The sequence below is a fragment of the Triturus cristatus genome, chromosome 3_2 (genome assembly GCF_964204655.1).
Source record: "Triturus cristatus chromosome 3_2, aTriCri1.1, whole genome shotgun sequence".
NCBI classification, from domain to species: Eukaryota; Metazoa; Chordata; class Amphibia; order Caudata; family Salamandridae; genus Triturus; species Triturus cristatus.
In genome coordinates this window covers 195,423,394-195,436,546 of record NC_140584.1, presented here as the reverse complement: position 1 = coordinate 195,436,546, position 13,153 = coordinate 195,423,394, and the positions used below count along the sequence as shown (strand labels likewise).

General features: G+C 36.1%; 1 protein-coding gene and 1 long non-coding RNA gene across 2 annotated transcripts in view; one reads left to right on the top strand and one right to left on the bottom strand.

Moving 5' to 3' along the window:
- CFAP221 (cilia and flagella associated protein 221) overlaps positions 1-13,153 on the bottom strand; it is a 563,252-nt gene that overhangs the window by 283,814 nt on the left and 266,285 nt on the right. The gene's annotated exons all lie outside the window — the stretch shown is intronic.
- On the top strand, positions 11,081-11,446 carry LOC146857001 (uncharacterized). The gene is made up of 3 exons (XR_014979526.1): positions 11,081-11,094; positions 11,189-11,277; positions 11,400-11,446. It is a non-coding gene; the product is annotated as an uncharacterized LOC146857001 (long non-coding RNA).

The following is a 13,153-nucleotide window of genomic DNA, read 5'->3' as shown; positions in this document are numbered from 1 at the left end:
CTCGCAATCACTATGGTTCTTGGCTTTTAATTAAATTCAAGCTCAGGCCAGTACCTAAGGTTAAAAACGAAAATACGTGCTCTTAGATTATATGACCTTAATGTTTTATGTATTCAAAACAGCTGTTGTATATACAAAGAGGCATTAAATTTTAGTCAGCCACCTTGTTGTGTTCATCGAGTGGTTACATGACTGTTCACTCGCTTACACCTTCTACCTAGGGTATAAGGCTTTAATTTTTAAGAGATTACACCATGATATGCTTATTCGAGGAAATGTTTTAACTATGGAGTGCTAATTAAGGGTCTTTAAGATGTATGTTACAAAGACAGATTGACCATAGTTTTGTTGATTACGCACTTCATTTCACTCGACTGCGTGTGTGAGCACACCGCAGCCATTCTATCTTTACCATAGATTTTACTAACCACGATGTGCATTCTATATTATTCTTTAAGTTCAGCACATCAAGACAAAACCACTGACGCGCACAGTTCTATCCTACCCCTTCTCGGTGTGCCCTATTCGAAGTTTATATCTAATATTAGTGCGTGGTCCTCCGATGCGAGTTTACATAAGAGGACTACGTGTTAAATCGCCGTATCTTATGGGTATACTGCCACTTTAACTCGGCACGACATGTCAAAATATCAAGACTAGCATTACAACTTACGAGAATCTTATGTACTATACTGTAGCAGATTATTAACAAATAGGTTTCTAAATTCTGAACTACTGAGTACTGCGTTGTCAAAAGAACGATACGCTACCATTATAAAACAAAGCCAGTCCGGCATATTCTTACCTCGTTGTACCGCGTAGCCTTGCGTCTCACGGGGTTTCCAGATGGTGTTTGTATAAAAAGCAACGTCATTTCCTCTTTATTTATACCATACGTTAGTTAATTACGTACGTTTGTCTACGTGGGGGCCATTTTGGTAGTTTTTTCGTTATACATTGAATAACGCGTGCTTTATTTATTTCTCGGTAAGAACACAGAGGAACAGGGGAAAGTATTATGGTTTAGACATTTATCCTCTCAGTTCTTTGTTGAAACACTTTATGCCTTTTGTTATCCCCCTACAGGGGTTCTCGTTCTTGACTATATTAGTTTATTGTATTCGTAAAACTATGATGTTTAACTGTGATATTCCACGCGGGAAACATACATCTATCAATCATTAAGCAATAGATTTCTTGGAAATGGTCTACAGAGACTACTGTATTCATTAATACAAATAGCACCTATTTCTCTCCACAAGTAGTGTATAAGCCTTACTTTGACTCTGCTATTACTATTTATTACGGCTCTGTATATTTATGAATAATCTAAAAGTTAGAGAGTTACAGTTAATGCTACTTTATTACGGACAATATATACGGTATGTACTCTGGTTAACCAGTGTTATCTAATAATTCTTTCCCATTCCTCTCTGTTGTTCAAACCCTGATAGTACGTTTTAAATTTAGACATATAGAATTGTTCCCTCTGTTTTCTTTTTTTGTCAATGTCTCCACCTCTTTTTGAGATTCTCATCTTTTCGAGGATGAACCATTTTAGATCATCTTCCTTGTGTCTCATTTCTTGCCAATGATCAACCAATGGCGCATTCTTTTTGCCATTCCTTATGGCTGATCTATGTTCTGTTAGGCGAAGTCTCATCTCTCTGCTTGTTTCGCCTATGTATCCCTTCTGACAGGGACATACAAGGAGATATACCACATTTTTGGTTCGGCAATTGACCATTTCGTTTATCCAGTGTGTTATACCATTTAGTACTACTTTCTGTTCCTTGATGATCAATTTGCAATGTGTACAATAGCTGCACGGAAAATTTCCTTTCAATATTGTTCCATCTTGGATGTTTGTTTGTACACTCTTACTAGGTTCTCTATATGTTTTTACTAGGTGGTTTCGGATGGTTTTATTCCTTCTGTATGAAAACAGGGGTTTGTTGAATGGGCTCTTCCCTGGTTTGTTCAACAGATACCAATTCTTGTTAATCAAATTCTTTAGTTTGTGGCTCAGCCCATTGAAATTACTAACCATTACTATTCCTGGGTCTTTTTTGTTTTTATCAATGGTTTCAAAGATGCTTTCACGATTGTAGTATCTGGCTCTCTTGTGGGCATCCTTGACGAGCCTTTTGGGGTATCCTCTTTGTAAAAGTTTTTGTTGTAAGGATAATGCGTGATGTTCAAAGTCCCTGTTGTCACTACAATTACGTTTTATCCTTAAAAACTGACTAAAAGAAATACTGTCCTTTTGACACTTAGGATGATAACTTGTGTGGTGTAAAAGCGTATTTCTATCAGACGGCTTAGTATAAAGCTCCACACTGAGTTTATCATCTTTTATTTTAATGGTGATGTCAAGGAAGGCAACTGACTCTTTGCTTCTATTGGAAGTAAACTTTAAGTTGACATCACCACAGTTAAGCCAGTCAAGAAAAGAAACCAAATCATCCTCGTCTCCCTTCCAAATAAAAAACACGTCGTCTATAAATCTAGACCACTGTTTTATATTTTCAAAATAGGGGGTGACTTCGTTGTAAATATGCCGATCTTCAAATTTACCTACATAAAGGCAAGCCAGACTGGGAGCACAGGTGGCTCCCATGCTGGTGCCTTTGATTTGACAATAGAGATCATTCGTGAATAAAAAGATGTTATTCATGAGTATGATTTCAGTACATTCAACAATAAAGGTTTCCAGAGGCGAAAGATCATTTCCTTCTTGGCAGAGTATCTCTTTGATCATTTCAACTGTGTCACTTTGGGGTATGTTTGTGTATAAGGACTCAATGTCCAAACACACCAACCACTCATTGTTTCTATTGAAGTTAAGTCCTTCTATTTTCGAGATCATGTCTTTTGTGTCCTTTATATATGACGGTAATTTTTTTACTGAAGGACTAATGAACTTATCGACATATTTACTTAGTGGTTCCGTGATTGAGTTAATACCCGACACTATCGGTCGCATGGGTGGATCCATAATGCTTTTGTGAACCTTTGGAAGCCCATACAAGGCTGGTATGAGTGGATGATCATTTTGTAGAAATCTAAACTCATCTTCACATATTATATCGTCATCTCTGGCTAACCTCAGTAGGTTGCGGACCTTTACTTTTAATTTATTCCATTCTTCTATACTAGATTTCCTGTAGTGTAATGGAACATCCAATAGATTCTGCATCCTTCTGTTGTAATCGGCTGTATCAAGTACAACGATGCTTCCCCCCTTATCTCCCGGTTTAATGGTGATGGATTCACAATCCTGGAGGTTTCTGAGTGCAGTTATTTGATTTTGGGTTAAATTCCTCTCTGTCCATTCTTTCTTTTCGAACATTGCTTCTAAACCTTTGGTTACTACCTTTTCGAAAGTATCAACTTCCTGTCCCACCATACCAATTGTTGGTGTCCAGGTTGATAGGGGTTTCAATCCTGATTTGTTTTGAGTAGGCCTCAATTCCTTATCCTCAAAGAATTTTTTAATTCTAATTTTCCTAAAAAGATCCCGTACATCTTTTTCCATTGTGTATTTACAAGCTTGTGTACAGGGTGCAAAGCCTAAACCTTTTTCTAATGTGGTAATTTCTTCGGCTGTGAGTACCCTACTGGAGAGATTAATGATGGCTGCTTTTAGGGGATCTGTGCTTACTCCCAATCTTTCTGGCTGCGAGTTCGCATATATGGTCTCCTTTGGCCCATTTCCCTTAGTTGGTTTCCAGACCGACCCCTCCCTCTCGCCCTGAACGTTTGGGGGTGTCTCCGTTGTTGCTGTCCTAAAAAAACCGGGTAATCCCTACTAGTACCTGCTGTCTCTTCTCTGGGATCATTTCTAGATCTTGTATCAGCTCCTCTTTCTCCCTCGGAGTCTGAGCTGTTATAAGAGGTATCAGAGAATGTGACAGTTTTTAAAAAAAAGTTATTTTTGTTATACGGATTGTTTCTTGGTGTATATCCTGTTGGTTTCGGAAGATCATAGTAATCTTTTTGTAGGTAAGGGTATACTACTTCAGTATTGTATTTGGCAATGTCCTTACGTAATTTATTTGATTTTTTGTTTATTAAGTAATCCCTGTAGCCAGTAATATCATCCTGAATTTCTTCTAATTTCCGTTTAGCGTCTTCCAGGGCAGTACTTTCTTTTAGTTGTTTTTCTAAGGTGTCTATTTCTTCCCTCTCTATTATAATTATTTCTTGCGCTGTTTCTATTATTAACAGCATCCAATCGCGACTACAGCGATTTGCTATTAGGGTCCAGTTTTCTTTAAATTTTCCATTTTTAACAAAGAGACCGGGTTCATTCTTAATTTGTAGCCCCTTTGGGATAATGCCCTTTTTACAGTATTCTATTATAAAATCAGAATGAAGTTCAGTGCGGATCATTTTTTTCTTTAGATTCCACAAGTTATTCCATTTCTCATCGTCATTTTTTGATAAGGTTACAGTATTAATTGTTTTCGAAGTACCATTTATTATCTTATTAAATTGGTCTTCAGAGAACCCGAATGTACGGAGAGTCTCCATTGCACTCACAAAAGTGACTCTCCAGCTACAAGAGCTGTAATCATAGATACAAAAAAGGAGAGAGTTTCCCAGGTGTACCAAAAGGGACCGGGTATGTAAGTTTTAACAAAAGAAGCTTCCCTTTTGTATTTACTTGATATATGCCAATAATCAGTTTAGATATTTTATATTGTGAACCCGAGACTTAGAATCTACAGACTATTACACTGCAAGTATATAGTATGATGGTTTTTATTAAAAAAAAAAATTCAAATTTATTTAAAAATGTTACATTCAGTGCTGCTAAGAATTTTGCAGTCACCATCAATTAGTGAAATTCATATAATTATCAACCATAAAAACACATATTCAGCAATTATAATCACAATTACATACGATTGAAATTAACACTCAATAAATCATTTAAATCAATTAAACAGAACAAAATTGCAAGTATAAAAACAGCAAATATGATTTGTGTCCTCTTGTCGACGCGTTTCGGTGCAATATCTAATATGTAACACCTTCTTCAGGACCAACACATTAAAACAGCTCACAATATCGATTAAAAACAATCTATAAAAACAATCTATAAAAAAGGGAGGATAAATACAATTAGTGTTCATAGTACTGTTTCCTTATCTTTGGTTCACAATATTGGATTCATAGGTATCACGTTAAGCCCGTACAGAAGAATCTATTACGAACCATGTTTAGAATAAGAATACGGGAACCTATGTTATAAATTAATTCTCATTGGAGGAATATACATAGTTGTCCACCCACAGGATATAATAGGGGGTCGTTTTGATCCCACCGGCATGATATGGGGGGGTCTCATGAATTGTGTATACTCAATCGTGTAGTATTACGCTTAAGGCTGTTGTACACATTTCTTCTCATGTAGGAAGAATTTCAATGGAAAGGCCCATGTTGGAATCAAATTCAGTGATTATACTTACACTGAAATGGGGCTTCAACTCCAATATCATTGACGGCCATAGGAGAGTGTGTCAATTCACTGCATCCTATACAGCAAGACAAATATATAGTCTAAATACTAGTCATAGTTAAATTTCTATGTTTGTACTCACTGTCGGGTTATTAAGTTGTGTTTTTTTCTTTTTATGTTAATAGGGAGTACACTTACCCAGGTTGTTGCTCAAATGATTAATATCGACGAATCCTCAATACTATCTTCATGTTATCCTGTGGGTGGACAACTATGTATATTCCTCCAATGAGAATTAATTTATAACATAGGTTCCCGTATTCTTATTCTAAACATGGTTCGTAATAGATTCTTCTGTACGGGCTTAACGTGATACCTATGAATCCAATATTGTGAGCCAAAGATAAGGAAACAGTACTATGAACACTAATTGTATTTATCCTCCCTTTTTTATAGATTGTTTTTAATCGATATTGTGAGCTGTTTTAATGTGTTGGTCCTGAAGAAGGTGTTACATATTAGATATTGCACCGAAACGCGTCGACAAGAGGACACAAATCATATTTGCTGTTTTTATACTTGCAATTTTGTTCTGTTTAATTGATTTAAATGATTTATTGAGTGTTAATTTCAATCGTATGTAATTGTGATTATAATTGCTGAATATGTGTTTTTATGGTTGATAATTATATGAATTTCACTAATTGATGGTGACTGCTAAATTCTTAGCAGCACTGAATGTAACATTTTTAAATAAATTTGAAATTTTTTTTTTAATAAAAACCATCATACTATATACTTGCAGTGTAATAGTCTGTAGATTCTAAGTCTCGGGTTCACAATATAAAATATCTAAACTGATTATTGGCATATATCAAGTAAATACAAAAGGGAAGCTTCTTTTGTTAAAACTTACATACCCGGTCCCTTTTGGTACACCTGGGAAACTCTCTCCTTTTTTGTATCTATGATTACAGCTCTTGTAGCTGGAGAGTCACTTTTGTGAGTGCAATGGAGACTCTCCGTACATTCGGGTTCTCTGAAGACCAATTTCATAAGATAATAAATGGTACTTCGAAAACACTTAATACTGTAACCTTATCAAAAAATGACGATGAGAAATGGAATAACTTGTGGAATCTAAAAAAAAAAATGATCCGCACTGAACTTCATTCTGATTTTATAATAGAATACTGTAAAAAGGGCATTATCCCAAAGGGGCTACAAATTAAGAATGAACCCGGCCTCTTTGTTAAAAATGAAAAATTTAAAGAAAACTGGACCCTAATAGCAAATCGCTGTAGTCGCGATTGGATGCTGTTAATAATAGTAACAGCGCAAGAAATAATTATAATAGAGAGGGAAGAAATAGACACCTTAGAAAAACAACTAAAAGAAAGTACTGCCCTGGAAGACGCTAAACGGAAATTAGAAGAAATTCAGGATGATATTACTGGCTACAGGGATTACTTAATAAACAAAAAATCAAATAAATTACGTAAGGACATTGCCAAATACAATACTGAAGTAGTATACCCTTACCTACAAAAAGATTACTATGATCTTCCGAAACCAACAGGATATACACCAAGAAACAATCCGTATAACAAAAATAACTTTTTTAAAAAAACTGTCACATTCTCTGATACCTCTTATAACAGCTCAGACTCCGAGGGAGAAAGAGGAGCTGATACAAGATCTAGAAATGATCCCAGAGAAGAGACAGCAGGTACTAGTAGGGATTACCCGTTTTTTTTAGGACAGCAACAACGGAGACACCCCCAAACGTTCAGGGCGAGAGGGAGGGGTCGGTCTGGAAACCAACTAAGGGAAATGGGCCAAAGGAGACCATATATGCGAACTCGCAGCCAGAAAGATTGGGAGTAAGCACAGATCCCCTAAAAGCAGCCATCATTAATCTCCCCAGTAGGGTACTCACAGCCGAAGAAATTACCACATTAGAAAAAGGTTTAGGCTTTGCACCCTGTACACAAGCTTGTAAATACACAATGGAAAAAGATGTACGGGATCTTTTTAGGAAAATTAGAATTAAAAAATTCTTTGAGGATAAGGAATTGAGGCCTACTCAAAACAAATCAGGATTGAAACCCCTATCAACCTGGACACCAACAATTGGTATGGTGGGACAGGAAGTTGATACTTTCGAAAAGGTAGTAACCAAAGGTTTAGAAGCAATGTTCGAAAAGAAAGAATGGACAGAGAGGAATTTAACCCAAAATCAAATAACTGCACTCAGAAACCTCCAGGATTGTGAATCCATCACCATTAAACCGGGAGATAAGGGGGGAAGCATCGTTGTACTTGATACAGCCGATTACAACAGAAGGATGCAGAATCTATTGGATGTTCCATTACACTACAGGAAATCTAGTATAGAAGAATGGAATAAATTAAAAGTAAAGGTCCGCAACCTACTGAGGTTAGCCAGAGATGACGATATAATATGTGAAGATGAGTTTAGATTTCTACAAAATGATCATCCACTCATACCAGCCTTGTATGGGCTTCCAAAGGTTCACAAAAGCATTATGGATCCACCCATGCGACCGATAGTGTCGGGTATTAACTCAATCACGGAACCACTAAGTAAATATGTCGATAAGTTCATTAGTCCTTTAGTAAAAAAATTACCGTCATATATAAAGGACACAAAAGACATGATCTCGAAAATAGAAGGACTTAACTTCAATAGAAACAATGAGTGGTTGGTGTGTTTGGACATTGAGTCCTTATACACAAACATACCCCAAAGTGACACAGTTGAAATGATCAAAGAGATACTCTGCCAAGAAGGAAATGATCTTTCGCCTCTGGAAACCTTTATTGTTGAATGTACTGAAATCATACTCATGAATAACATCTTTTTATTCACGAATGATCTCTATTGTCAAATCAAAGGCACCAGCATGGGAGCCACCTGTGCTCCCAGTCTGGCTTGCCTTTATGTAGGTAAATTTGAAGATCGGCATATTTACAACGAAGTCACCCCCTATTTTGAAAATATAAAACAGTGGTCTAGATTTATAGACGACGTGTTTTTTATTTGGAAGGGAGACGAGGATGATTTGGTTTCTTTTCTTGACTGGCTTAACTGTGGTGATGTCAACTTAAAGTTTACTTCCAATAGAAGCAAAGAGTCAGTTGCCTTCCTTGACATCACCATTAAAATAAAAGATGATAAACTCAGTGTGGAGCTTTATACTAAGCCGTCTGATAGAAATACGCTTTTACACCACACAAGTTATCATCCTAAGTGTCAAAAGGACAGTATTCCTTTTAGTCAGTTTTTAAGGATAAAACGTAATTGTAGTGACAACAGGGACTTTGAACATCACGCATTATCCTTACAACAAAAACTTTTACAAAGAGGATACCCCAAAAGGCTCGTCAAGGATGCCCACAAGAGAGCCAGATACTACAATCGTGAAAGCATCTTTGAAACCATTGATAAAAACAAAAAAGACCCAGGAATAGTAATGGTTAGTAATTTCAATGGGCTGAGCCACAAACTAAAGAATTTGATTAACAAGAATTGGTATCTGTTGAACAAACCAGGGAAGAGCCCATTCAACAAACCCCTGTTTTCATACAGAAGGAATAAAACCATCCGAAACCACCTAGTAAAAACATATAGAGAACCTAGTAAGAATGTACAAACAAACATCCAAGATGGAACAATATTGAAAGGAAATTTTCCGTGCAGCTATTGTACACATTGCAAATTGATCATCAAGGAACAGAAAGTAGTACTAAATGGTATAACACACTGGATAAACGAAATGGTCAATTGCCGAACCAAAAATGTGGTATATCTCCTTGTATGTCCCTGTCAGAAGGGATACATAGGCGAAACAAGCAGAGAGATGAGACTTCGCCTAACAGAACATAGATCAGCCATAAGGAATGGCAAAAAGAATGCGCCATTGGTTGATCATTGGCAAGAAATGAGACACAAGGAAGATGATCTAAAATGGTTCATCCTCGAAAAGATGAGAATCTCAAAAAGAGGTGGAGACATTGACAAAAAAAGAAAACAGAGGGAACAATTCTATATGTCTAAATTTAAAACGTACTATCAGGGTTTGAACAACAGAGAGGAATGGGAAAGAATTATTAGATAACACTGGTTAACCAGAGTACATACCGTATATATTGTCCGTAATAAAGTAGCATTAACTGTAACTCTCTAACTTTTAGATTATTCATAAATATACAGAGCCGTAATAAATAGTAATAGCAGAGTCAAAGTAAGGCTTATACACTACTTGTGGAGAGAAATAGGTGCTATTTGTATTAATGAATACAGTAGTCTCTGTAGACCATTTCCAAGAAATCTATTGCTTAATGATTGATAGATGTATGTTTCCCGCGTGGAATATCACAGTTAAACATCATAGTTTTACGAATACAATAAACTAATATAGTCAAGAACGAGAACCCCTGTAGGGGGATAACAAAAGGCATAAAGTGTTTCAACAAAGAACTGAGAGGATAAATGTCTAAACCATAATACTTTCCCCTGTTCCTCTGTGTTCTTACCGAGAAATAAATAAAGCACGCGTTATTCAATGTATAACGAAAAAACTACCAAAATGGCCCCCACGTAGACAAACGTACGTAATTAACTAACGTATGGTATAAATAAAGAGGAAATGACGTTGCTTTTTATACAAACACCATCTGGAAACCCCGTGAGACGCAAGGCTACGCGGTACAACGAGGTAAGAATATGCCGGACTGGCTTTGTTTTATAATGGTAGCGTATCGTTCTTTTGACAACGCAGTACTCAGTAGTTCAGAATTTAGAAACCTATTTGTTAATAATCTGCTACAGTATAGTACATAAGATTCTCGTAAGTTGTAATGCTAGTCTTGATATTTTGACATGTCGTGCCGAGTTAAAGTGGCAGTATACCCATAAGATACGGCGATTTAACACGTAGTCCTCTTATGTAAACTCGCATCGGAGGACCACGCACTAATATTAGATATAAACTTCGAATAGGGCACACCGAGAAGGGGTAGGATAGAACTGTGCGCGTCAGTGGTTTTGTCTTGATGTGCTGAACTTAAAGAATAATATAGAATGCACATCGTGGTTAGTAAAATCTATGGTAAAGATAGAATGGCTGCGGTGTGCTCACACACGCAGTCGAGTGAAATGAAGTGCGTAATCAACAAAACTATGGTCAATCTGTCTTTGTAACATACATCTTAAAGACCCTTAATTAGCACTCCATAGTTAAAACATTTCCTCGAATAAGCATATCATGGTGTAATCTCTTAAAAATTAAAGCCTTATACCCTAGGTAGAAGGTGTAAGCGAGTGAACAGTCATGTAACCACTCGATGAACACAACAAGGTGGCTGACTAAAATTTAATGCCTCTTTGTATATACAACAGCTGTTTTGAATACATAAAACATTAAGGTCATATAATCTAAGAGCACGTATTTTCGTTTTTAACCTTAGGTACTGGCCTGAGCTTGAATTTAATTAAAAGCCAAGAACCATAGTGATTGCGAGATACAAAGTGAAACAAACGCAACATATGGAGTTTGAATGAAGAGTTAATGATTAATTAATACTCTACTAAAGTTCAAATGGTGAGTTTAATTAATAGTCTTGGTCTCAAAATATTTCTCAATTAAAACACATAGGGGATTAATATCTACCTATTTACTTTGTATCTGAACACAGCTTTTTGAACCAATAATCAAAAGCACAAGTACAAACATGAAGATAGTATTGAGGATTCGTCGATATTAATCATTTGAGCAACAACCTGGGTAAGTGTACTCCCTATTAACATAAAAAGAAAAAAACACAACTTAATAACCCGACAGTGAGTACAAACATAGAAATTTAACTATGACTAGTATTTAGACTATATATTTGTCTTGCTGTATAGGATGCAGTGAATTGACACACTCTCCTATGGCCGTCAATGATATTGGAGTTGAAGCCCCATTTCAGTGTAAGTATAATCACTGAATTTGATTCCAACACGGGCCTTTCCATTGAAATTCTTCCTACATGAGAAGAAATGTGTACAACAGCCTTAAGCGTAATACTACACGATTGAGTATACACAATTCATGAGACCCCCCATATCATGCCGGTGGGATCAAAACGACCCCCTATTATATCCTGTGGGTGGACAACTATGTATATTCCTCCAATGAGAATTAATTTATAACATAGGTTCCCGTATTCTTATTCTAAACATGGTTCGTAATAGATTCTTCTGTACGGGCTTAACGTGATACCTATGAATCCAATATTGTGAACCAAAGATAAGGAAACAGTACTATGAACACCAATTGTATTTATCCTCCCTTTTTTATAGATTGTTTTTAATCGATATTGTGAGCTGTTTTAATGTGTTGGTCCTGAAGAAGGTGTTACATATTAGATATTGCACCGAAACGCGTCGACAAGAGGACACAAATCATATTTGCTGTTTTTATACTTGCAATTTTGTTCTGTTTAATTGATTTAAATGATTTATTGAGTGTTAATTTCAATCGTATGTAATTGTGATTATAATTGCTGAATATGTGTTTTTATGGTTGATAATTATATGAATTTCACTAATTGATGGTGACTGCAAAATTCTTAGCAGCACTGAATGTAACATTTTTAAATAAATTTGAATTTTTTTTTTTAATAAAAACCATCATACTATATACTTGCAGTGTAATAGTCTGTAGATTCTAAGTCTCGGGTTCACAATATAAAATATCTAAACTGATTATTGGCATATATCAAGTAAATACAAAAGGGAAGCTTCTTTTGTTAAAACTTACATACCCGGTCCCTTTTGGTACACCTGGGAAACTCTCTCCTTTTTTGTATCTCCTTCAATGACAGCCTTTCTAAATTCGAAAATGTTTATATAACTAGGGGCCTGACTTAAAGTTTGGTAGAGGAGTACTCCATACAAAATGTGATGGATATCTTGTAGGCCTTATTACAAGACTATTATATATTAATGCATCTGTAGTAATGCAGATAGGATATCTGTTTGTGATGGAATATAAATCAGGCAGTCAAGCAGAAAGGTAGATACACACATTAATTGTGAAAGGGGTAGCAGCTCATGTTAGTGTATGGCTCTCTAGACCATATAAAACATCTTAAATCTAATCTTCTAACTAAACGTTGGTGGACAGATCTGAATACCCTTGGGGAATTTGTGACATCGGTTGTGGGACTTATGACAAAAGGATTAATGTAATTTGTATACTTACTCTGTTACTCAAGAGGCTCTTTCGCATTAGCAAATTTGTGAGCATCCACCCACAGTGTGTGTGCATCAGAAGCTGCTTCAAATACTTTTAATTTAGAGCTATATGTAAGTATGAGGTATTTGTATCAGTTTGTATTAAGTTAAAATGAAAGTGCTTTCTAATTGTTTAAGAAAAACTATGTTTGCACTGATATGGGAAAATATAGTCCTGGAACCCACATGTTGAGATGGAGCTGATGCAAGGAAGGAGTGTTGTGGGAGTCATAAGAGGGAGTCAACCAAAAAAACACAAGTATTGGAAAAAACAATAGTTCTGAGTTTAATGCGCAAGCATATGGGTGTGTAGGCATGCGCAAATGTGCACAGACTGTTTGTGCTATGTCACTATGCAAACTGACAGTTTTTGTACCTCG